At 39.4% G+C, this 22,596-nt stretch overlaps 1 long non-coding RNA gene across 5 annotated transcripts in view; it reads left to right on the forward strand.

The window, feature by feature from the left end:
- LOC137863741 (uncharacterized) overlaps positions 1–22,596 on the forward strand; it is an 86,763-nt gene that overhangs the window by 9,211 nt on the left and 54,956 nt on the right. For 4 of the 5 annotated variants that reach the window (XR_011101100.1, XR_011101097.1, XR_011101101.1 and 1 more), the window contains exon 2: positions 15,783–15,920. This is a non-coding gene — a long non-coding RNA (uncharacterized lncRNA). Of the gene's footprint in view, positions 1–15,782; positions 15,921–21,182; positions 21,278–22,596 lie in introns of all 5 variants that reach the window. The other variant, XR_011101099.1, reaches the window with a different exon arrangement.

Here is a 22,596-nt window from a genome sequence, read left to right on the forward strand (position 1 = left end):
ATATCCCAAGGCTGGAAAACTGTTCCCAGCGCCATTATGTAACTTTTTTTGGTGGTTATTGTGCCTGGCGTGGGGAAGGCACGGAAGTACACGTCCGGCGGGTTTGACATGTTATGAAATATATGGACCGTTCTTGTTACGAGGCATGAATTTCCATAAGAAGCTTATTTTATGATTCATTTTATATGTATTTGCATTTATATTTTTCCATTAAAGCTTAAATATTTTACTTCCTTGGTAAGACCTATTCCTTGGCAAGCCTGGAAGTGCTTTAACCTCTTTTTTCTATTATATCCTCCACTTAAAAAAAAAAAAAAAAGAAATGCATGCAATAGTTTTCCAGTAGTGACTAGCATCCACAAGGACTGAGCTGTAACTGGGTTTTGTGTTTCTAATGTTTCATGTGAGCATGTTTTGAATTCAGATTTGTCTGTTGGAGATCACTTTGTATCTGGAGAAATCACATGGGTAATTCTGATTTTGAATTACTTGAACAGTGATTATCATAAAACGTTACTGATTTCTTGTGCGTCTGAAGTCCATGGACATCTGTTGGTAGAGCCCCGGTTGCTGGGTTGAAGGAGTGTTACCCACTGGTGCACTTACCTGTAGGTGGGAAGCACTCGCATGCAAAGGAGGGTAGGAGAAGCTGGAGATCGCTGCAGATGTCCTTGTGTCAGCAGAAATGGCTTCGGATTAGATTAGGCGTATATGGGGCCAGACCTTCAGTTGACATAAATTGGCGCAGTAGTGTTGGTATTCAGGAAGTTCGACCGAGTTACATGGACTGGAGATTTGCTTAGCCCGAGCAAAAGATTGCATGAGTGATATCAGAATTAGTTTGCATAATGTCTGCAATGATCTTAGCCCGGATGAAGTACTTTGCCTTCCTTATAGCGTCGTGTGCTAATGATGCAACCTGAACTCCAACGCGCAGTGTACCCAACACAGATTATCGCTAAGAAGTCAACAAATGCCTCTGCCACAGGAGATGTCACAGGTACTCAACTGTGACAGCAATGAGTGTTGACTTCTGTGTGCTGACCATTTCCCAGGGTATTTCTGCAAGTGCTGCAGCAACGTGTGTGCTCTGAGAGCAGCAGTCCACCCTCAGCTTGCCTTTGCCCTGAGTAAGACCGTATTGGGACCGTGCTCTTAAACTTTGCTTTTAGCCATCTCGGTCTGCAAAAGCAAACGAAGGTCCCTAGGCCCCTCGCTGACCACACTCTGGTGCTTCATTACACGGCATAAAAACTGACGCACTTTAATTTCTAAAGAAGCAGTGAAGTGCTCTCAGGATCTGCCTGGCAGTGCTCCAACGCGCAGCCACCCTGCCTGCAAGGAGAATAACCTGCATATGGGCTCGTACGCCGGTGACTGCCAGGCAGCGCGTCTGTGCAGACGCACAGATCATGCCTCTTGACCCGCCAGCTCCACCCTGAAACTCCCATTCATCATGCCTGTTGCGAAGGGCTTTTAAGAGCAGTGTTGTGGCAATCATGTGCAGCCTTTCCTCTGCCTGGAAGCTCTCTTTTTTTGGCAGTGCCTGGATGTAAAGTTTTAAAAGACTTTATAGAGCTCCCATTTCCATTTTTTTCCCCCTCTATGTGTAAAGAATAACTGGAGCTTTTTTTTTTTTTTTTTCTTTTTTTTTTTTTTTTTGCCTGCCCTTGCTGTGGATTTGAGTCTGTACCCGAATGAGTTAATGGGGCTGGGCTGACACCTAAGGTAAATCGTCATAGTTTGGGTGACTTTCCATCAGCTGGAATCTAGTCCACTGGTTGCAGATAATGTGCTTGTTGCAATTAAACACTTCAGTGCCACATATGAACAGGATATTTAAAAATTGTTTGTATGCATAAAACAGTGCATGAAACCCGAAGAACATGAATTTTTACCTATTATCATTATTATTATGATGTTTTTAATCATAAAATGATGTGTATGTGTGTGCTGTGTAGCTACTACTACCAAATCACATGTAACACTCAATGGTAATTGTGTTCATAATTATGGAGTTAATTGAATTTCTGTAATAGTAAAAACTGGCATATAAAAAGTCTCTCAAGATTAAATGTTTTAGTTAGGTAAGAATATACTCAATTGGAGTATTTAATATAAAGAAAGTAGCCCCATATGCAAGTGAGCCTGAGCTTAATAAAATTATCTCTGAAAACAAATCTTCTCCATAAAGGCTGTTCCAAACAAAACGTGGCATCACACACACACACACACACACAAACACACACAAATATGCTTTCTCATACTGCTCCTATTTTTGCCTCTGAAGGAAAAGCAGCATACACTGAGGTATTTGCAAACTGGAGAGATACATTAAAGGAGCCTTCTGGTGCAGCTTCATCATCCGCATCTGTCAATCTTATAGGATATGAGAAGTGCACTGGAAATGCACTGTTCTGTGTGGCAAAATTAGCACTGATGTTAACAGCTTAATTTCCTAACAGCACCATATTAGAAAGACAAATTTTGCTTATAGCATTTGACCTTAAAGGAGTGGTATCTTTCTTTCTCCTTTTTTTTTCTTCTTTTTTTCCTTTTTTTTTTTTTTGGTAATCCATTAGGTGTTTTAGTACCACTTAAGGCTAACTTCATGGCTGATTTACAACTCACTGATTTCACAGGGGAGTCACAAGATGTAATACAATACAGAATATTGTCCTGTGTGTCTAGTATCTTTGTTCCATAGGTTATCTGCTGATTCATTTTTTAAGAGAAAAGAATAAGGTTAAGAATTCCAAATTTGTAAGATATTAAAACATGGGCAGTCAGCCCTCTGAAAATGAGAAAAGGATCAATAAAAATGTGTTGGAGTTCTCTTCTCTTCTCTTCTCTTCTCTTCTCTTCTCTTCTCTTCTCTTCTCTTCTCTTCTCTTCTCTTCTCTTCTCTTCTCTTCTCTTCTCTTCTCTTCTCTTCTCTTCTCTTCTCTTCTCTTCTCTTCTCTTCTCTTCTCTTCTCTTCTCTTCTCTTCTCTCTTCTCTCTTGTCTCTTCAGAAAAACATGAAGGCAGATACTTTATTTGTTACAGCTCTAAATTTAGCTCTTGTTTAGTATCACTAAGAATATATATATATATCTTTTATATATATATATCTTTTATATATATATATATATATATATATATGTATTCTTCTCTAGGCAGGAAAGTCTCTTTTTAAGTATACTTATTAAAAGAACGGTGGCAGCTGAACATTTTTAACAACGAAGTAATATACATTTTGAAAAAAGAGCCTCAAATGTCAGCTAACACAGTAATGACCTGGCCCTGTAGCAAATCTTGCTTTAATACCTCTTTTCCAAAAGATCACGTATTGAGTTTCATTATTTTCTGCTCAGATTCATGGGAGACTGTTTCATACTATAGCCTGCTTTTGTTTATGAAGAGATAGGCTTGAGTGTGTAAAATGCAAAATATTGATAATTAGACCTCAGTTCCCTCATCTTTAGCAATGCATAGTTTCCATTCACGATTTGTTTTGTTAAAAAAAAAAAAAAAAGTTAGTTGTTCATGCTTGATTGCTACTCTATATTTTCAATATTGCTATTGTTAGTTTATGTAATAAAAAATGTAAAGTGCCCCCGAACTAGCACGAAGTGTCGTGGCTTTATTTTTGTTATTTCTCACTTCCTCACAATCCCTGCTCCCCTCCCCCAGCCGCTCCACTACAAAGCTTGTTGTACAGGGACTCCATTAATCCTACATTTCCTAGATGGTATCTGAGGCACAGTGGGTTTCCACAGAAATTAATTTGTCCTGACAACAGGCCTAAAGATTGGAGTCCAGGGATCACTTGGCAAATTCCCTTTAAACTGAGCACAATAATAAACAGAAAGCTGATAACGACAGTTCTAAAAGACCACACAGAGGAAGGACCCCGAGTAGACTTGCTCTGTGTATATCTGCGAATACCTCTGATAACTAGCAGACAGAAGCTTTATGCTTGATAGGAAAATGAGCAGACTGATTTATGCACGTTTTAATATTACAGCACCTCGACAGAACTAACTTCATCTAGCAACATACAACCTAAACTGCTTTCTGCAACAAGAGAAGTTCGATGTCGATCTGGCCAGCCGGTTTATACTACCCTTATTTAATATTTGCATTAATGGCCCTGCGATCGTTTTTCACGTCTTTCGTATTTTAACATAGCTCTAATTTTCTCGGTACATCTTGCTTGTGTAAACATTTTAAAAAGTTAAATAGCGGGTAACAGTATTTTAAGGACCGAATCTGGAAAGTTAGCCATCTGCTCTAAATATACTTTTTTGTAACCTTTGAGATTATATTTATTTTTGTTTTCAATCATCTTCCGTGTAGTAATTCCTTACTAAGAAGAGTGAAGAGCATTTTAGACAGCCTTATTGCCCGTTTGCTTGTTTTTATTTATCTTTGCCTTGGGTGCATATTTAGATGTTGTTGTTTTCCCAAAGCTAAGGTATGGAAAATAGCCGTGTTGGAAATATATACTAATGCAGTAAGTGAATAAACAAGCATTCATTCAACATTTTAGAGCTTGTCAAGTGCATTTCAACCCTTGATTTTTGTCAATATGGAATTTAGAGCTTTGAAGATAATTAGAATTTGTGGTGTGTCAGTAAACTGCTGCCAGTTACATTTCTGAAAAAAGCCATCATAATATTAAGAGTTAGGATTGGTAGAGTGATGTTAAGTAATATATATGCTGCTTAACTCTTCACCACTTCAGAGTAGGGTATGTAAAAATATAAATAATGGATAAAAGAGGAGGACAACTTAAAAGGAGGTACAAAAAACAAATTTTGGTTATTGAAAGATACCTCAAAAGTAAAGTCTGCGTTTGTTTTCAATGCCCCAAATGCATTGGGAAACAGGATACAGACAGGAATATGAAGCTTTGTCAAAAGAAGACAACTAGTATGCCTGACAGGTATGGTCATACATCTAAATAGCGTGAGTCACGTTTGATTACTTTTAATAGCTCTGATGTTTCTTTTAAGATAGAAATTTGGTAAGGGAATTCTACAGGACATATCCAAACTCATCAACAAGCATAAAAACAATGCACGGTCCGCAAACTTTTCCGAGTAAAGAAATGTGCACGTGCTGGAGATAAGCAGAAATATGAAAGCTGCAAATCTGCAGCACCCAGGGAAGGCAGAGGGGAGGCGGGTGCGGGTGCGGGTGCTGGCGGGCGCGGGGCACGTCGTGCTCACTCCTGCATCGCTATGCGAGGCCGGGTGGCAGGCTGCCAGCGGCTGGGTAGTTAAGGGCTTGGAATGCTGGCTGCCCTTGGCATTTGTGATACAGAGAGTTTATATAAAAAAAGTTCTGTCTTACATGCTTTTCCGGCACAGCTAATGGGCCCAATTCTGCTTCTATTATCGGTAATGACAAAACTACCATTGACTTCAGTAAGGGCAGCATCAGACTCACTATTTAAGAGCTTAACTAGCTGAGAGGTGGGGTTCTATTATACTGCTGGAGTGTGATGTATATACCACGCCTCCCTGCTGAAAAATAAAATCTTTTGCTCTCATTATTGGCTTTAAATTAGTTTGTACACTATGAATTAATCAATTACAGCCAACATACTTTGGAAATTAAATTCAGGATGAGTAGTGTAATTTATATTTGTCACACTTAAAGAACTCTATTGTATGGGAATGTGGATGATTTGAAAACAACTAGTTTTAATGCTCTCTAGCTCCTCTTCCTAGGTTCTGGTGCAAGAGCAAATCGACTTGCTGTGCCTTTTAGTTCTGTAAAAGAACAAACCCAAGCACTCCCCTCCACTTTTCCCATCACAATCATTCTATGAATTTCAGTGTATGAGCTATTAGTTTTTTTTTGAATTTGGATCAAATCAGGCATTTTTCGCCCAGCAACTAGTACTCTTGTGTGCCTTATACATTTGATTTGAAGGACTGTGTGTTATTTGATGTTCTTATGAGATAAACAATAAACTTTTGAATATGTTTTTTCCATTTGAATACAAGCCTAGGGATGCTTCACCCTGCATCCTAAAGCCTGATTTCCCCTGGGACTCATTATCATGCAGCTCACATGTTCAGTCACCTACACTGTTGAACTTACTATCAAATAACCTTCGAAACGTTACTAGTTATTACGTGTCAGAGGGCAGATTTATGATAAACTAACTTTGAAACAAAATAATGAATTCTCAGCGTTCTGTTTTCCAGCAGCATTTCTGGTAATTTTGTTCAATTTAAATTTTAAAACAGTAAGTTGCCTTTTTCTCTTATTCTATCATATAAAACAGCTCCCTCCCCTCGTGAAATTTCTCCCTCCTTAAATATGGTTTATGATGATTTGAGCACTGACTATAAAGAATAAAAATGAGAACATTTGTCTGTGAGCTACCAAACTGCCCACTGGAGTTCATTTGCGATTAAACTTTCATAGCTTCCTAACTTGGTGAAAGTTAAATTAACTTAACCCTTAGCATAGTCCACCAGTGTCAAAAATACAGCTGTGTAATAGATGTTGGCAAACACAAATCTTTTCTCCTTGTGCTTTGCAGTGCCAGTATTTTAAGGTTTCCAGTGAGGTTCTTGCGTAACAGTGACAAAAATCAATAGTGTCATCTTCCCAGAAAACACAAATGTTTTACAGCGGACTAGAAAGGCAATCCAAAAAGGTTTCCCGAATGCTGTGCTGTGTTTCAGCCCTTAAAGGCCATGCTCAAGGATATAAATAATTGGCAAATTTTCAAGAAAGCTGAACATGGCTTCAGTAGCCACTCCTTTAAATGGTAGCCGGCACGATTGTGACTTTTAATGAGATTGTCTCACAGGGATGAAATTCGGGTAGATAAATGCTGTATAATCATTCTGGAGGTGATCAGAATAGCAAACGTCCGCAGATGAAATGTAACAGTACACCATGTCAAAAATTAAGTCTGGCTAATTTGGATAAAAATCAGTGTAGTTCCTCTTGGTATCAGTGGATTTTTTTTTTTTTTTTCTGCTCTATTTTAGACAAGTATTGAGCAGATTAATGTCATCTCCTACTGGGCAAAGCGTGGGCTTTGAGATATTGCTCATCTATGATATTGCATGGAAAGCGCCTGACCTGGGGTAGCTCTGTGAAGCTTGGGGATAGAGCCACCACCTTCAGTACACTCTCTCATCTCTTTTGCTCCTCTTGCCGTGATTATGGTTCTCCAAGGGCATTACGGGCAAAAGTTCCACATCAGTCTGTCTATTAATATTTATGCAGCAATTCAGGAGGTAATGCATTGTTAAAATACAAGTTGGAAATCCACCAAATTTAATCACTTTTAGTACTGGAAATTATCTATTTCTACATCAGATGGAGGGGAAGGGGGTGGCTATCATTACAACAGTTTTTTTACCAACTTATTTGCCAGTTCTGAGAAGGCTTGAATTAAAAGGGGCAGTGAATGCTGTTGAATAGCTGAAGTTTTTTAAAAGGAATATAAGATGTATACATGCAATTTAATGTGAGGCACGCCAAAATATTTAAAGCAGATGCATACTATACAGGTAGGTCCTCTGATCACTCATGCTGATTTAGTTTATCGCTATCTTCGTGCATAAGGTCTGCTTGTGTACACACAGGCCAGTAGGATTTGCCCTTTCCTACCATGCAATTCCTCCTGCCTAAGTGCAGAAAGAATATTTTTTTATCACTGGTATCGTTTCATTTTTGTAGCTGTCTGTGCGCATCAAGTTAGTAATACAAACTCTGTCAAAGACCAGTCTCTCCCTTCCACACGCTACAAAATCTACAATTATTATTTAGAGTTAACCTTGTAAGAAAGTGTTCATTATTTAAACTGTTCAACCCCAAAAAGAATTGTTAACTATTGTTATCTAAGGACCTCCTGCAGTCTCCCCTTAGTCAAATAAGGCTCCTTTTGTTTTCAATAGGAGTTTTTTTTTTCTGAGAACTAGCTCTGAGCTTTCATGCAAGCAAAATAAATCCAGTGAAAGTAAAACATTAATTAAAATGTATAAAAAATAAAAAAAGAGAATGTTCAAGAAGACTGGTACTCAAATAAAACACTTTTTTTCAGGTCACTTGGCTTTCTGATGTCATTTCTGGCAGATTCGTTAGCCTGGCTCCATCACGTTATGTTCTGAACCATAACGTGATGGGAGATGATCAAAGTGAGAATGCTAAAGGCTCAGGACATTTAAAAAATGTTCTATTCTGGAAATTGTTCTAAAACTATAAACAGATTACATTAAAAATCTGTGGTACTGAACATGGTTGCTCATCATCTTTTTTTAGAAGGAGATACTGAAAAGTTTGGGTAAACAGCATTGAAGTTTTTATGATGGCAGGCTGAACATTTCTCCAGAATTTTAGGCAATGCAAGCCTCTCTGAAATGTAATATAACCCATTTCTGCTTTTAGGCATGTTGTTTTAATCTTTATACTTGAAAGTAGTAAGCATATGGGTCAGATCACCCACTCCTGCTAATGGACACAGTTCCATGGACTTCAGTGTCCAATTATGCCAGCTAAAGATCTCACCATTGCTGGGTTTTATTTCCTTATTTTTCTTGTCTTCCTGATCTTTGACCCCTTATCAAAGGAATGCCATCTGTAATATGATAATAATATGAAATTCTCTGCTCACTTTATAACAGCACATGTCCCAAAGAATTGTAATGATCCTCACCTTTATACAAAACGCAGCTTATGAGGGATTTCAGTGCTGTCATTGTCTTTGGCTGGCAGAGGGGCGACACTCAGGTAGCTCACTCTGCCACTGTGGAGGAATATTCAGCGTTTCTGCATTTCCCTGAAACAATTGCTCTGTGGGATGAGTGAGCAAATAAACTCATTGGCAAGTCAACAGACTGACAGGAGGTCATTTTTCCTAATTTTAGGTGCATTTTAGTGCTCAGGAAAGTGAGAAATAGTAGTGCTGATTTCTGAGTTTTTAAGGTTACACACTCTGGTGCTCCCAATCAGTGCTAGGATGTGGGTGAAGGTGGAGACAGAAGCACATAGACAGTGTGACACCATAGGTACATGATGGAGCTACAAGAGAGTGTAAAAAGGATTTAGATCTATAAGCAGGGCTTGACTATCGATTTTGATTTATGGGCTGAATATAAGTGTGTATTTTAAGGAGCCATTAGAGTTTGTGATTTGAAATATGCAGAGTGCAGGCTTCCCCTCAGTGCGGTGCAGGAAATCATGCTTCTTTATATTAAGTTTGCAGCAAGAAAACCCTTAGTTTCAGACTCTGTACACCACGTAAGCGATGGAGTGGCCAGGAACAGCACGATCCATCACTTCCACTGCTATGCTTTCCGCGAGAAGAGGAGGGAATGCTTACACTGTGCTTCAGTGTACAGCTTGTATTCCAGGTGTGGTTTTTGGTAAGTCAGTGCTGCTCGAAGAACTGTCGCTGTTGATAGGGGCCACACAAATGCTTGAGAAGGGCCAGGGCTTTTGGGGTACCCGCGTGGTGCAATAAAGAAATGCTTGGTGAGTCTGAGAAGCGGCGGTCAGCTGGATAGTGGTTAGAAACGTGGCTGTACTAAGTGGTGTGAGAGGCATCCTGGGGCAATCGCTTGAACAGTGCAGCAGGAGCTTTTGGCACCTCCCAACCTCCCCTGTCCCCCATCCTTCCACCCCGCTGCAGGCGTGCAGCTCCTCTTCTTGGGTGGCAACAGCAGTTGCAGCTGGTGACCCTCATTTGGTGCCCTCTGGCTCTGCCTTTGCTACAGCTCTTATCATTTGGACAAATGCTGCTCTTGTTTACAATAATGTAAATTTGGAGCAACCCCTCTGCCATTTCTCCAGCATAAATATTGCCCTCTGTGTGATTCCTGTCTCCTCCTTCACACAGATGGGGCCTGGGAGGCAAGGGAGGAAGCCTTCTCTTTCTGAGTACCCATGCATTGATCTTTTGGCTGCAGGCCCCAGGTGACTGAGCAGGCCATACATTCGATCTATGTAGATATGGGAGCTGCTGTTTGTCTTTCCTCTTTTTTTTTTTTTTGTCTTTTTTTTTTTTTTTCCCTCTCTTGACTAAAAGCACTTCCCTTCCCAGCTCTAAATATGACTTTCTGTGGGAACCAAGGATGCAGCCCACAGTTTCTTTACTGCACCTCATTACTGCTACTCCAGTCATGAGAAAAGGCTGTCTCGCCATGACAAACTGCGTGCTGGCTCTGTGATTTGTGCAAGCTCAAATTTTGCACTAATTCACTTATATATACTAGATGGAAAACACAGCCTCAGGGCTGCTATAAACTATGCTGCTGGAGCCGTGGAGGAGCGCTCTGCCAGCTGGGGAGTCGCTGGAGCGTGCCTTGCACGGGGCCGCGGGAAGGAGGGAAATGGAGTTTATGCACTTGTCAAAAAAGCTGCAGCAGGGAGAGATCCAGCACGGCACAGCTAACAGCCCTGCAGCCAGGGCACCTGTGCCCAAGTTAACACGGTGACACACCGGTTGCATCGCTGGCAGCAGTCAACACCCATCCTGGCAGCCGCCCCGGCTCTGTCCACGTGTCGGCTGCCCAAAATCAGCGGCTGCTTTGGACTCTTTGTTGAAAAAAGTTGTCTCTTTTCCCCTTTGCTCCCCTGCAGCCTCGATCCGCCCTTGTGTTTTGTTTGGTGCTGCAGTGCAGTTCTGCAGCTTTAGTTTTCCGTACAGCCTGCTGGAAGATAATTTAAGAACGTTTTCTTTTAAGAACAGTAAGAGTGCCACATTAGCTGACTCCCAAAACGATTGCTTGTCTGGTTACAGATAGCTGTTGACCTGTTCCTTTAATGTTACAAGCCTGCATCTCACTGCTCTCTCAAGCCAACCTACTTCCTTCTTTTTAATGAAATTGTCCCTTTAGCCTTTTTCCCGGGCTGGCTTTTCAACAATAACATTAGAAACAGCCTGCTCAGTTCTTTCCTCTGCTAATGCCTTGCCCAGAGCTAACTTGCAGCTTCACTCTGTCAGCTGTAAGATATAGGTATACTGTTGTCTTAATTACTCATATTTCTCCTGCTGCTCATAATTCTGCTTGTTCCACCAAAGAGCTCTTCAGAGAGCTTTACTGCTTCCTTTTTCCTTTCTTTGGGGGTTTAAAGGTTGTCAGATATATAAACGCTCCTTGTTGCAGAGCTTTGGTGGTGACAGTGTCCTTTGTAGAAGAGATTTAGGGGGATGGGAGAACTAAATATGAATGCTTTTACACTAAGTCTCTGTGGAAGGAGAGAACACACGTAGCATTACCTTGCATAACAGAGCATCAGGAGTGTGTATGGCAAATCCCATCTCTAATGAATAGCCAGGCAGCTATTCCTTCTGCAGCTTCAAGTGCTGATGCTGCCTGTCAGGAGCAGGGGTTTCTTTGCTCTCACTGTCCACCGCTGACTATTCATGAATTGATCTGGCCTACTGCTATTCCTCTAAAAATACCATTGAAGAGGAACTGGAAACTTAAAACCCACTGTCACTGTGCTACGGCAAAACCCTAGTTCTTTGTGGTTTCAGCTCTCCCTTTTATGATTATAGGCTACTGCTTCTGTTACTGATATTAATTAAATAATCTGACTGCTACTGCATGTAGAGTCACCTAGAGCAGACTGACAACGTGACATTTTTTTTTTTAATTATTATTATTATTAATTTTTTGGTAAACATTTGAACTAGCTTTGTTGCAGAAGCTAGGTCTGTAATGGGTGACACCTTTGGCCAAAAACCTTCTCTCCTGGTTGTTTGAAGCCCTCTTTCAGTCTTACTGGCCATCCGCTCTATATGGGGAGCTAGCTTGCTGGCAGAATATATCATAGCATTCAGCCGGTTGTCTTAGTTCAGTTTAGTTCAGCTGGCTGACAGGTTCAGGAAGCAGTACTGTGAATTTATGTTAATTGAATAAATTAAGAGCCTGTCAAATGGCTGTGGCTGAGCCTGCTTCTACCACTGAGCTTGTTGAGCTGGTGGTATGAGCTGAGGTGGGGCTGAGCTGGATGAACCTTTCACAAGCGTGACTCAAACCCTCCACTCCAGATTTCAGTTTGCTAATTTTGTTGTGGTTGCTTTGGAATAATTACCTGGAGAAAATGCTGTACACATAACAGAGCAGTGAGAGACAGCAGCATCAGAGAATTACAACTCTTCGAGGTTTAAACTGACCTAATAGAAGTAATAGGCCTACCAACAACAGTCTGCAGTAAGTCAGGACCAAACTCATCAAGTAGCACGGATGTGACTAAAGAGTCTGTTAGAAGAAACGAATGGAAATAGATAAGAGAACTCGGTGAGAGGCGTTAGAACTAAGAAGTGATTCTGTTCTGCATGGAGGAATAGCATGGAGAAAATAGCTCTTCAAGTTAGTGCGCTGCTCTAGAGGAGTTAAAGGGGAGCGGAGTGGCTGCCTCAGACAAGTCAAGTTTCAGGCAAGGTCACACGAGTTAGGACATGTGGGAAATAGATGGGAAACAGAAGCAAATGATAGCTCATTTCACACCCTTGTGTACGGGAAGCTCACAGCCAAGGAAGGCCTTACGAGCAACACACGGCGCGGCTGCTTTCCCAAAAGAGGGCAAGAGAACTGGTGAAGTTGGCACTACAGAAAATCCCAGTTCCCTGATGTTTGCCACAGAATTTGGTGCAGAGCAAACAGCCACGTGGTCTGTGATGCTCAGCAGTGGGCATCTGCACTGCTCCCATCTGCACGGTGAGTTCTGCCTGGATGAGAAGAAGAAAACACTCTGGGAAGCTGGCAAGGACCAGGGGTGGTCAGTTCAGCCTAATTTTATTGCAGTGGCCAGTGGCACAGCTGGAGGCTGCCAACTGCAGTTGACGAGTAGTTATTTGGCTCTGTTTGCTCAAGGTTTCCTCTGGGAGCCCCAGCACTGTCTCCTGAAAGCAGCTCTGAGGGTGTGGGGGTATTTATGTGGTCATGCAGCTGCTTTGGTACCTAGTCCCTTCTGGTCAGTCTTCTGCAGTGATCCTGGATAAATTACTTGACCTTGTGCCTCAGTTCTCCAAATGTAAGGATGTTTCCTGATTAACTTCTGGTTGTTAAGAGAAATAGGTCTTATGACTGTGTGGTACTTGGATGCCATGGCAATGTAATTAGCTGCACAGCAATTTTGCTAAAAATGTCTTTGGTGGAGGAGAGGCCAGGGTGGGGGACTTGTTCAGGGGATGGATGCTAAAGGGGAGCAAGTTTCCAGAGCTGTGGCTTCCCTACAGCTTGGCTGCATAAGACAGGTCGTTGAAGGCAGATGTGGCTGACCCAGAGATTCAGAGCATGTTTACTACATGTGTTCATGTGAGATACAATGCAGTACAAACCATTTGAAGTGTTAATACATTATATAACAGCTTTCCACCCCCAGCAAGCCTTTTGAAATTTTTATGTGTTATCTTGGGCTAAAAATCTTTTTGAGCTGATGTATACCTTCGAGTGAACTTCAAGAAAGTATTACTGCTGTCATTAAATTCCCTTTTTCTCCCTCTTTCTCTTCAAACTTATATATGCGTTCAGGAACTTCTGGACTGCTTAATCCAAAGGAGAGAAGCATGGGTTTGTGCACGGAAATCTGAAAGGCTCAGAGCAGGAAAGCTGTGCTGATGATTCGTTTATCTGTTACTCTGCCAAACCCCCAGACTTTGGCTGCCTGGGTCTTTTTGCCTTTTTATGTCTGTTAGGTCTTTTTTACTCCATACCCTCAGAATGACCTCTGTAGCTATGGTTCCCAAATGTTACCCATATTAAATATGAGTATGTGTATCAGCATCCACAAGACACACACTTCCAAGCTGTTCAAGCCCTTGCGTCGTAGCAGCAGCCTGGTTAGGGAGCAGTCTAAAAACCCCAAAGCCTGAAGCTTCTGGAGTTAACAGCTCTAGTTAGCTGAAAGTTATTGTGACTACATCCTTGCTACTCCACCGAGGAACGAATTTGTTCCTGTCATTTATGGTTAACCCTACTGTAAATCTACACAAGAAATGATAGGCTATTTTTGTTGGTTGAATGACGACTAACCATAGTAATAAAAAGTAAGCTTTCATAGTGATATTTAGAACACATTTTTAAAATTTAGTGAGATAATACAATGACGTAATGAAGGGTGAGCTTGGATTGGGTGGGATTTTGGTGGATTTTTTAATTCAGATGTTGTTCTCTTGTATTTGGATTTTCTTGCATGTTAGGACGAGGCACAGTCAGACATATTTTCCATCCTGATGAATGAAACAGAGCTCAAGGAGTTTAGCTGAGATTGGCTTCCCCTGCAAGAAAGATTGCTCTTTGTTGCCTGGATCATAATTTTAAGGCATGAAAACTATTCATCAGGAAAGCAGCATTTTAACTCCTTCCATCTTGCAGCCTGATCTCCGCTGAGTTAAAAATCCTCATCCAGAGAAGCTGATCAGAGTTTGCTATGGGCTGTAATAAGTCTATAGGGTCACCTTGATTACTGTACATCAGTGCGGTTCTAGCAGTATGTTCTTGATAAGCCAACCCATTGCCGTGATTTAATCCAAATCTGTTTAATCATATATAATCCACATAATTCAAACATACTCACCAAGGATCCGGTTTTATGGCTGTACCGGGGGGAGGGAAATCTTGTGTTGTCACAAGTCATGCTGACATCAGTGGGGTTTCTTATTGATGTAGGACTTAGTGCTGGCACATGCAGTTACAGCAAAATTGGGGTTTTAGCATATTTGCAATTTGATGTATTTTTAGGAGGCCATTGCTTTGAGTTAAGTGAGTAAATGAACTCTGGGCCATGTCCAACAAAATCTCTGACTGAGAATTGTGCCCAGCAGTCATTTCAAGGAAATATGTACAGTGGTCTGAAATTATTTGTTGTGCAATTAAAAAGTCATAAGCCTTTTGTTTGTATTTCTGGATTAGAAATTTCATTTTATACTTTGTCTGTCAGAACAAGCCTATGTGTTTTACAGGGCATTCTTTATGGTTTTATGAAATTTCAACAAAACATAGATGCTTTTCAGCATAAGTAATGTACAGATGTTATTGCAACGGTACTGGTGACAATCCTTGTGTTCAACACACCCACATCAGATCCCAGTACATTTATGTAGCCATTTGCTAACATGATGCACATGCACCCTAATGCCTCATTGCCAGGAATCTGAAAAAAGTGCTCAAACTCCTGAGTAACAGTAAACATCTGAGTAATCCTGTTGAAGTCAGCTCATGCATCCGTTAACAGTGCAAACTAATCCTTAGAAAAAAAATTATGAAAAGGGCAAAAAGATGACACTGTTCTTTCCAAGCCAATGAAACCCCACGCGTGCTTAAGCCTAGATACTGGATTGAGTAATCGGTGCATGGTTTGAGAGACTGAACCCGTACTTGCAACCATGGTTTGTGAAATCATACTATATGGTGAGCTTTGTGCAGCTTGCCTACTGTATCACTTCTGATATGTTTGTGATGATGCTTTTTTCTTTGTGACCATTTTGAAATTTTCTACGGATTTGTTTTGATTGCAAATAGGCATACACATTAGCTAAAGCCAGATAATTTCTTCTGGCCAGCTTTGCCAGTAAATCACTGAGCTATGTAATTGGGTTTGTATAAAATTATGCATTGTGAACTTGGGAATAAGTAAAACAGAAACAAAAAGTTGATTTTTAAATTGTATCATCTTTGTGCAAAATTTGTGTTTTGACCCTGTTCTTCTGCTCCCTAACATGGTCATTTTGATTGTTCTTTCAAAGTTAAATGAAAAGCAAACTACAGAGTAAGTTCAAGTAGAACTGGTAATAATTTCTGGTTTGGCTTGTAGGTGGAGCTGAATACAATGCCTGCATTTGTGGCTAACTACAAGCAATACATTATGAAGATGATGGTATTCAGACACACACCCAAACAATTTGATTCAGACAAATTGGATACAAGACTTTGACCAGCATAAGAAGAACAGGTGAGAACCCTTGAGAGAGGAGCTGAAATAATAACTATTCTGGTGGTCAGGAAAAATATTTCTCCTGAAACACAATAGATCTTCTATTAGAAAGTCAAAATACTAATTACAATCTGCCTAAAGACTTATTATAAATGAAGTGGAGATAGAAACATGTTTATATTATGGGGAGGCTTATTTGCAGATAAGCAGGAAACCAGTCACACATCTTCACAAACATAATTTTAGCTGTTTTAATTAGCAGGTTTGCTTTGATTTAATTTAATTCAGCGATTCCTTCTATCTTTACTGACACATGTGCAAATAAAATGCTCCTACCTGACTTTTGACATCCAGTTTCCTTTTTCATTTCTGTTTTTGTTTTTGTTGATTTCGGCAGTGTTTACAGTGAAATGATGGGGTCAACACTTCCTAACAGCGTGGCCAACAGATGTAGCGTGGAGATGACAACTGTACATTTTAGCGATCTTTTGTTACCTCAGCACTGACTGATGGCTGAGGAGCTTGAAGCCAGGATGTCAAAGGCCATCAGAAGTCCTAGTAGCCTCTAGATCCCATTTCTATTATAGGGGCTGGGATGACAAAAATATGCCTTTTTGTGTAGCTCTGTGTAAAAGTGCAGGAAGCATTTTCGCAAGAGAATGAGACCCTAAGAAGAAGCCCCATGTGTGCCTTTAGCAACTTATTATAGCTTGTGCACAAACTTCGGGTTGAAAAGCAAGATTTAAGAGCTGTCAGAATTCATATGTTTAATGTTTGGAGATTTGGTGGTTTTATCTAACAATGAAAGCAGTTCTTGACAGAATAAGAATGTGTAGTCTGGCATAAAAATACGACATTAACATGATGACAAAAAAAAATCTGTGTTGGCTTTGCTGAGCTCTTGGTTGGTCCGAGTGCGCAGAAACTGCTTTTATTTCTTTATGTCAGAAAAACAACTGCTAATATACCAGGTGTTGTTCTCCCTTCTCTCTCAACCCCTCCCTTTTTCAGAGGCTCACAGCTGTATGATAGGTAATTAAAACAATCACTGAAATGTTTTGAAGCTGTTGTAGCCTTTAGTTGACTTTTAAAATTCGTATTTGAAGAAGAATAGTAAAATTAATTTGTATCTGGCTCGGGAAAGTGCTCTTTTCTTGAGCAATGGACTTTACAACATTGCCAACAAAAAGAATGAAATTAATATTACACTTGCCTTTATCTAGGGTTATTCTGTTAACTGTTTTATACTGGAAATTAATTTCAATATCATACAGGCAAATCCTGAATGCAGCAGTCCTAGCATACAGACTGATAGCTTCCTCTTCATAATCATGGTAAAAATAATAATTCAAAAGAAGTAAACTTGCCAGGACAATTAAATGATTCTGCCTCTAGATAAAGGAAAGAGGAAGTTTGTAAGAATGGACTGTAAAATACAGAAGATTAAAAAGTGTCATTTAAAAAAAAGAAAAAAAAGTATTATGTGGTTATTTTGAAAGAACAGTAATTTTACAGGTTCATCTTTCTACTGAGAAAAATTACCAGAGACTATGAGATACAGATAATTCCGGATAGGTGTATTTTTGATGCTGAAACTCTCAGTACTTTGTTTTTCTTTTTTGTCTGTTGGTGTATTTTTTTTTTATCTGTGTGTTTCAGTACTCTGCTTCAGCAGTTGGCTTTATAAAACTTGCAATTCATCCATTATGCTTGGTCTGTTGGGTAGGATTTTATTCTTAAAATAAACTTCCTTGTTATATATTCTTTTTGATCCTTAAAAAAAAACAACCCTTCATCTTTACAAATGAATGTGTTACGTCAGTGTAAAGTGGATCATGGAAACTAAATAGCACAAGTGAACAACAAGCCCAAAGGCCCAATGAGCAATGTGTATGAAATATAAGAACATGACCAAGAAAAACTGTATAACCTAAGAATTAAACAGGAAAATATTTTTGGAAACATGTTTTATTCTCTCAAACCTCGTGAGGTTCCAGATATTCACACGTTTATTGATAAAAATGGCTGCATTTGCAGGAAAAAATGTGCCTCAGAAATAATAAAAACATCGCAGATGATGCAAGGAGAGTTTTAAACTTCCCCTGGCTAAGTACTGAGTTTGTAGGTCCAGGCAGAAACATCCCTCAGAGGTCAGGTGCAGGCACACTTTCCTCTTCTTGTTCTCAGGAGTATACCTGCCTTACTACACTTCTCTTGGACTGCCTCACAAAATTCCTCTTCTTCCTTTTTGCCCTCTTCCCTTCCACTTTGCTTTGTCCCTCTTTGGAAATTTAAACTTACCCAGCATGAGCATGAGCGGCAACAACTGCCACATACAGAAAATACAAGTTAGGGAGTTTTCAGTCTGAATAGAATTGGTTCTGCCATAGAAATTACTGATTTAAAGAAAAATACGTAGGATGATAGATTTTGCGTATTCCTCATTGGTTTGTGGGGAATCCTTGCCTGGTGCCTATATAAATATGCACACAGAAGAAGTGCTTTTATATAAGTATATCTAAAAATCTGGAAGATACCAGCCAACAGTGGAAACCAAAAATGTCAGTACTGGCAAATCTCCATACTTACACTACCCATTTATTAAAAACAAACAAACAAACAAACAAAAAACAACAACACACAACAAAACAAAGCCCACCTATAGCTGTTTGTACAAATATTTCCTATTCACTAAAGATGGTATAATCTCTTCTTCCTCTTTACTCCTTTGTGAATTCTTCTAACCACACACAGGTACTGCAAAGAAATTTACAAATGAGAATAAAAATAAGACTCAAACACTAATCTGCATCTTTGCTTCAGCACAACTCAATTTGACAGTATATTTTTGCCAGGTGGAACAAAGAGCAATAAATTAGTTTTGAACATTTATGATCTTGCATTATAAAGACTGCAACAGACTGTGTTCAAAATCAATTGTCAGAGTGATGGGGGATTAATAACTCTGGTACTGTAACCTTTTACATATCTGTAGACCGGGTAAGGGCACATTTCAAGATCAGCTGCCATATTTCATTATTGCAACTTATATTTGAAAGACCTTTTTGATGCTTAAAAAAAGAAACAGATTAGTTTTTAGTAGAGCTGGATGAATAACTCATAATTAATAATTCATTCAGTGAATTTTGCCTTTTATTCTGTGGGAAGAATAAAAAAACAGTTGTCAAAATTTTTCATGAGTTCTATTGACTAGCTGGTTTTCTAATCAAAACTGGAAATCAGAATTCAAGGTGTGTTACTTGTTTGTGATTGCTAAGTCATGTGGTATTGGTTTAATTCCCCAGTTAATTGAGGACAAATACTAGAATAATTTCATGATCAAATGTTTGAGGATAGTGTACTTAAAAATCACTTGCTGCATGCATGCAAGTTGAAAACCAGTTTTTGCAAGTATCACTGAAAGTAAAAATCCAAATGCATGAAAATCACTGAAAGGAAATGCAAATGAAGCAGGAATATGGCCAAACCAAATTCATTACAGGACACAAATGAGTTTCTGTAGACTTGTACAGTATTTTCTAGCTCTAGTTTTTCCTTGTTAGCTCAAGCATGTGTTTTAAGAGAAGACCACTAAATATTGAGAATAAGTATGGGAGCAAGGTATATGAGAGTTGAGGTAATAGGTTCTGTTCATTAGCAGCTTTATTGAATTTCTCTAGCTCTTCAGCTGTGGTATTGTATTTTATGATAGTGAAATATTTTATAACAGCAAAACCACTTGAACAGTTGTCATCATTTGGCTTTCTCTTCCTCTCAGCTGGCAAGTCTGAATCACACCAATGCAAGCTCTACTGGGCTAAGAGGCATGTATGGATTTTTTTTTTTTTTTTTTCATATATGCACTTTATTTTGGTTCCTTCCTAAATAGAGGAAAAGCAGTTAAATATTTCCCAACAAAATACACATATGCAATCTCCAGGGCCGTGCATACCATCTAACTGTCATTTCCTTTGATTAACCTTCACCTGACCTCACTCCCTAAGGCAGTTTCAAATCCTTTTGTTCCTCCATTTAAGTATTGCACTCTATCAGGTGAGTACATCTGTCATTAAGGAGCTGGCCATTTTACTAGAACTCAGCAGAGATATTGTGCTGGAAAACTATGTGCAGAATCTGTCACAGATTAGACAACCTGGTCTGATGCACAGAACTGGTGCCACTAACTCTGTGTATCCTTTCCCAATGACCTGGTGTAAATGCAGTTCAAGATTGATGAATTTTAAGAGTCTAGTTCAATTATTTTATGAATATTATTGAATTTTAAGATCAGAAGAGGATCATGACTGGGATAAACTGGACTCTCCTGTTGCAACTCCATGTTTTCAGGAAGTGCCAGTTTGTGGGGATAAAATTACTAACAGGAGAGGGGCAGAGTTAACGAAGCACCTCCTTTATAACAGTAGAGTTTGGCAGTTGCCTAGATAGTTTTAGCATTTTGAAACACACCACATTTGTTTGATCTCATTTTTTCCTTTCCAGATAGCAAGAAAACGAACATTTAAAGTCTAGAAGAAAGAATATTTCAAAGCAATCTGTGCCAATAAACTTCAATCAATCCAACCTGAACTTTTTGTGTGGCTGTTTGCAAGGAATATTGACACTTTGTGTTTGGTACAATTCTTATTATTTTTTTTTTTTTTAATCCTGGAAATTTGTTTAGGGTGAATAATGTGAAACAGGTAGGACTCCAGTCTGACCACACACTTGGCTGACAGCAATGAAGAGCAAAGCCTACACTGATTCCTTCTTTTATACTGGAGAATGCCTTTTGGAATGATAGTAAAAGCCATGTTTGATGAGGTATCTCTGCATCTCAAAGAAAGCTGTCCAGGGGATCCTGGTTGTTCCTCACAGCTAAAGCTGTGCATTCTGCTTCTAGGCTTAATTTGATTGTTGAATTTTTTATCTTTTCCTGATAGATTAAAGGTGTGCTATCAGAATATTTCAGCATTGTATCAATTCCTATGGATGATGATCAACTCATCCCTCACCTTATTCTCTGAAGAACTGAATAGGTCAGGATTCCTTGTTATTTCATCGTCAGCATATTTTATAGATGTTATATTATTTCTGCAGATGTTTTTTGCCTTTTCCAGTTTGTCCTTTTTTAACATACAGTTTAAGGTTTGGAGAACACAGTCTAATTAGGCAAACATTTCATGATTTCTACTCAAATCTTGAAGGATCCAATCCTTCTGCAAAGGATTTATACTCTATTTTTCAGCTTTTATTCATGCTGGTATTTTTTTCCCATTCCAGTGGGCAAATTGCTTACATTTTGTACCTCATGTGGAAGCTGACACCGTTACAGCTGCAGAGTGGTGTTTGTAAGAGCTGCCAGCATGCCAGCATCGGTGAGTCTGTACCAGCCAGCAGCATCGAGATCCCTGCCTGGTGCAAACTGGTGTGGTCCGATCACTTTATGACATTTTAACTAATACCTAGAAAAAGTCATTATATAAAGCCACGGGGACTGTAAAATCTCAGTTCTGGAGTAATGTGACCTGGTTCTGTCCCTTTCAAGGTTTTGCAAATGATTCTCCAGAGCAAATATTTTCTATGAAATCCTCTCCAAAAACAATCTGCTCTCTGTGAATGTGCTTTAGTGACAGAGAGATACTCACCTGGTGTACTGAAGAATTTAAATGGAAGAACAAAAAGAAACTGAAATTGCCTTAGGGATTGAGGTCAGGTGAAGGTTAATCAAAGGAAATGACAGTAAAATGGCATTCATGGCTCTTGGTACATTTTTAATCATTCCTCTCTCTTTCTCTCTCCCTCTCATGAAAGACACACAGGACGGACAACTTTTTTTAATACTTGTATTTAGCTAGGGGAGATTTTTATTTTTGTCTTGATTATTTTAAAATGAACTTTCTTTTGGATTTCGCCTGTGGATTTAGCTCCTGAAAACTTGTATCACAGTGTCTTAAAATTGTGTGTGGGAAATAGAGAATGTGTGTGGGGGAAGGAGAATGTTCAGAAAAGCGAGTAATTTCCCCCAGAATCTCTTTCATTTTATCATCTCTTTCTAACGTAATGTATTTTGAGGGATTTCTAGAGGCCATGAGTGTAGGGAATAAATACTTACTAAAGCCAAATATTCATTCTTACACAAGTGTCAGGCTAAATGAAGTCCATAAAAGCAACTATTGGAAACAAGAATACTTTCTTTCAGACTGCTAATCTACAAGTAATTATTCTGTTTTTGAGTGTAGATGTTATGTATATTTTTAAAAAAGTTATTAGAATAACCTTCACAATTACAATGAGACTTTGAAATCATGCCTGTTTGTGGGCTGTCCGTTATATTCTGATTTTGTGTATGTGAAAAGGCCCCATTCAGAAACCCTTGTTTTTGGAGTTTGGCGTTGTCATTTTGTGCTAGTCACCTTAGATAACTTTGGCATAACTGCAACAGGAACAGGAGCAACTTTATGTAACTTATAACTGCCTGAGGCAGCCTTTAAAAAATGTGAGCAATGCATTTTTCCAAGTATGTTTATATAGCTCCCTTCCCCCTGTAATGTAGAGAATCCTAAAGGGTATATATAAAACCCAAACAGCTCTCAACTGTGGTAACTTGGCTGAAGCAAATGTGTTCTCCCAGCTCTTTAGATCTTATGCTACGAAGCATCACGCGTTGGGTACCTTCAGTGATGTGGCTGGGAGC

The sequence above is a fragment of the Anas acuta genome, chromosome 13 (assembly GCF_963932015.1).
Source record: "Anas acuta chromosome 13, bAnaAcu1.1, whole genome shotgun sequence".
NCBI classification, from domain to species: Eukaryota; Metazoa; Chordata; class Aves; order Anseriformes; family Anatidae; genus Anas; species Anas acuta.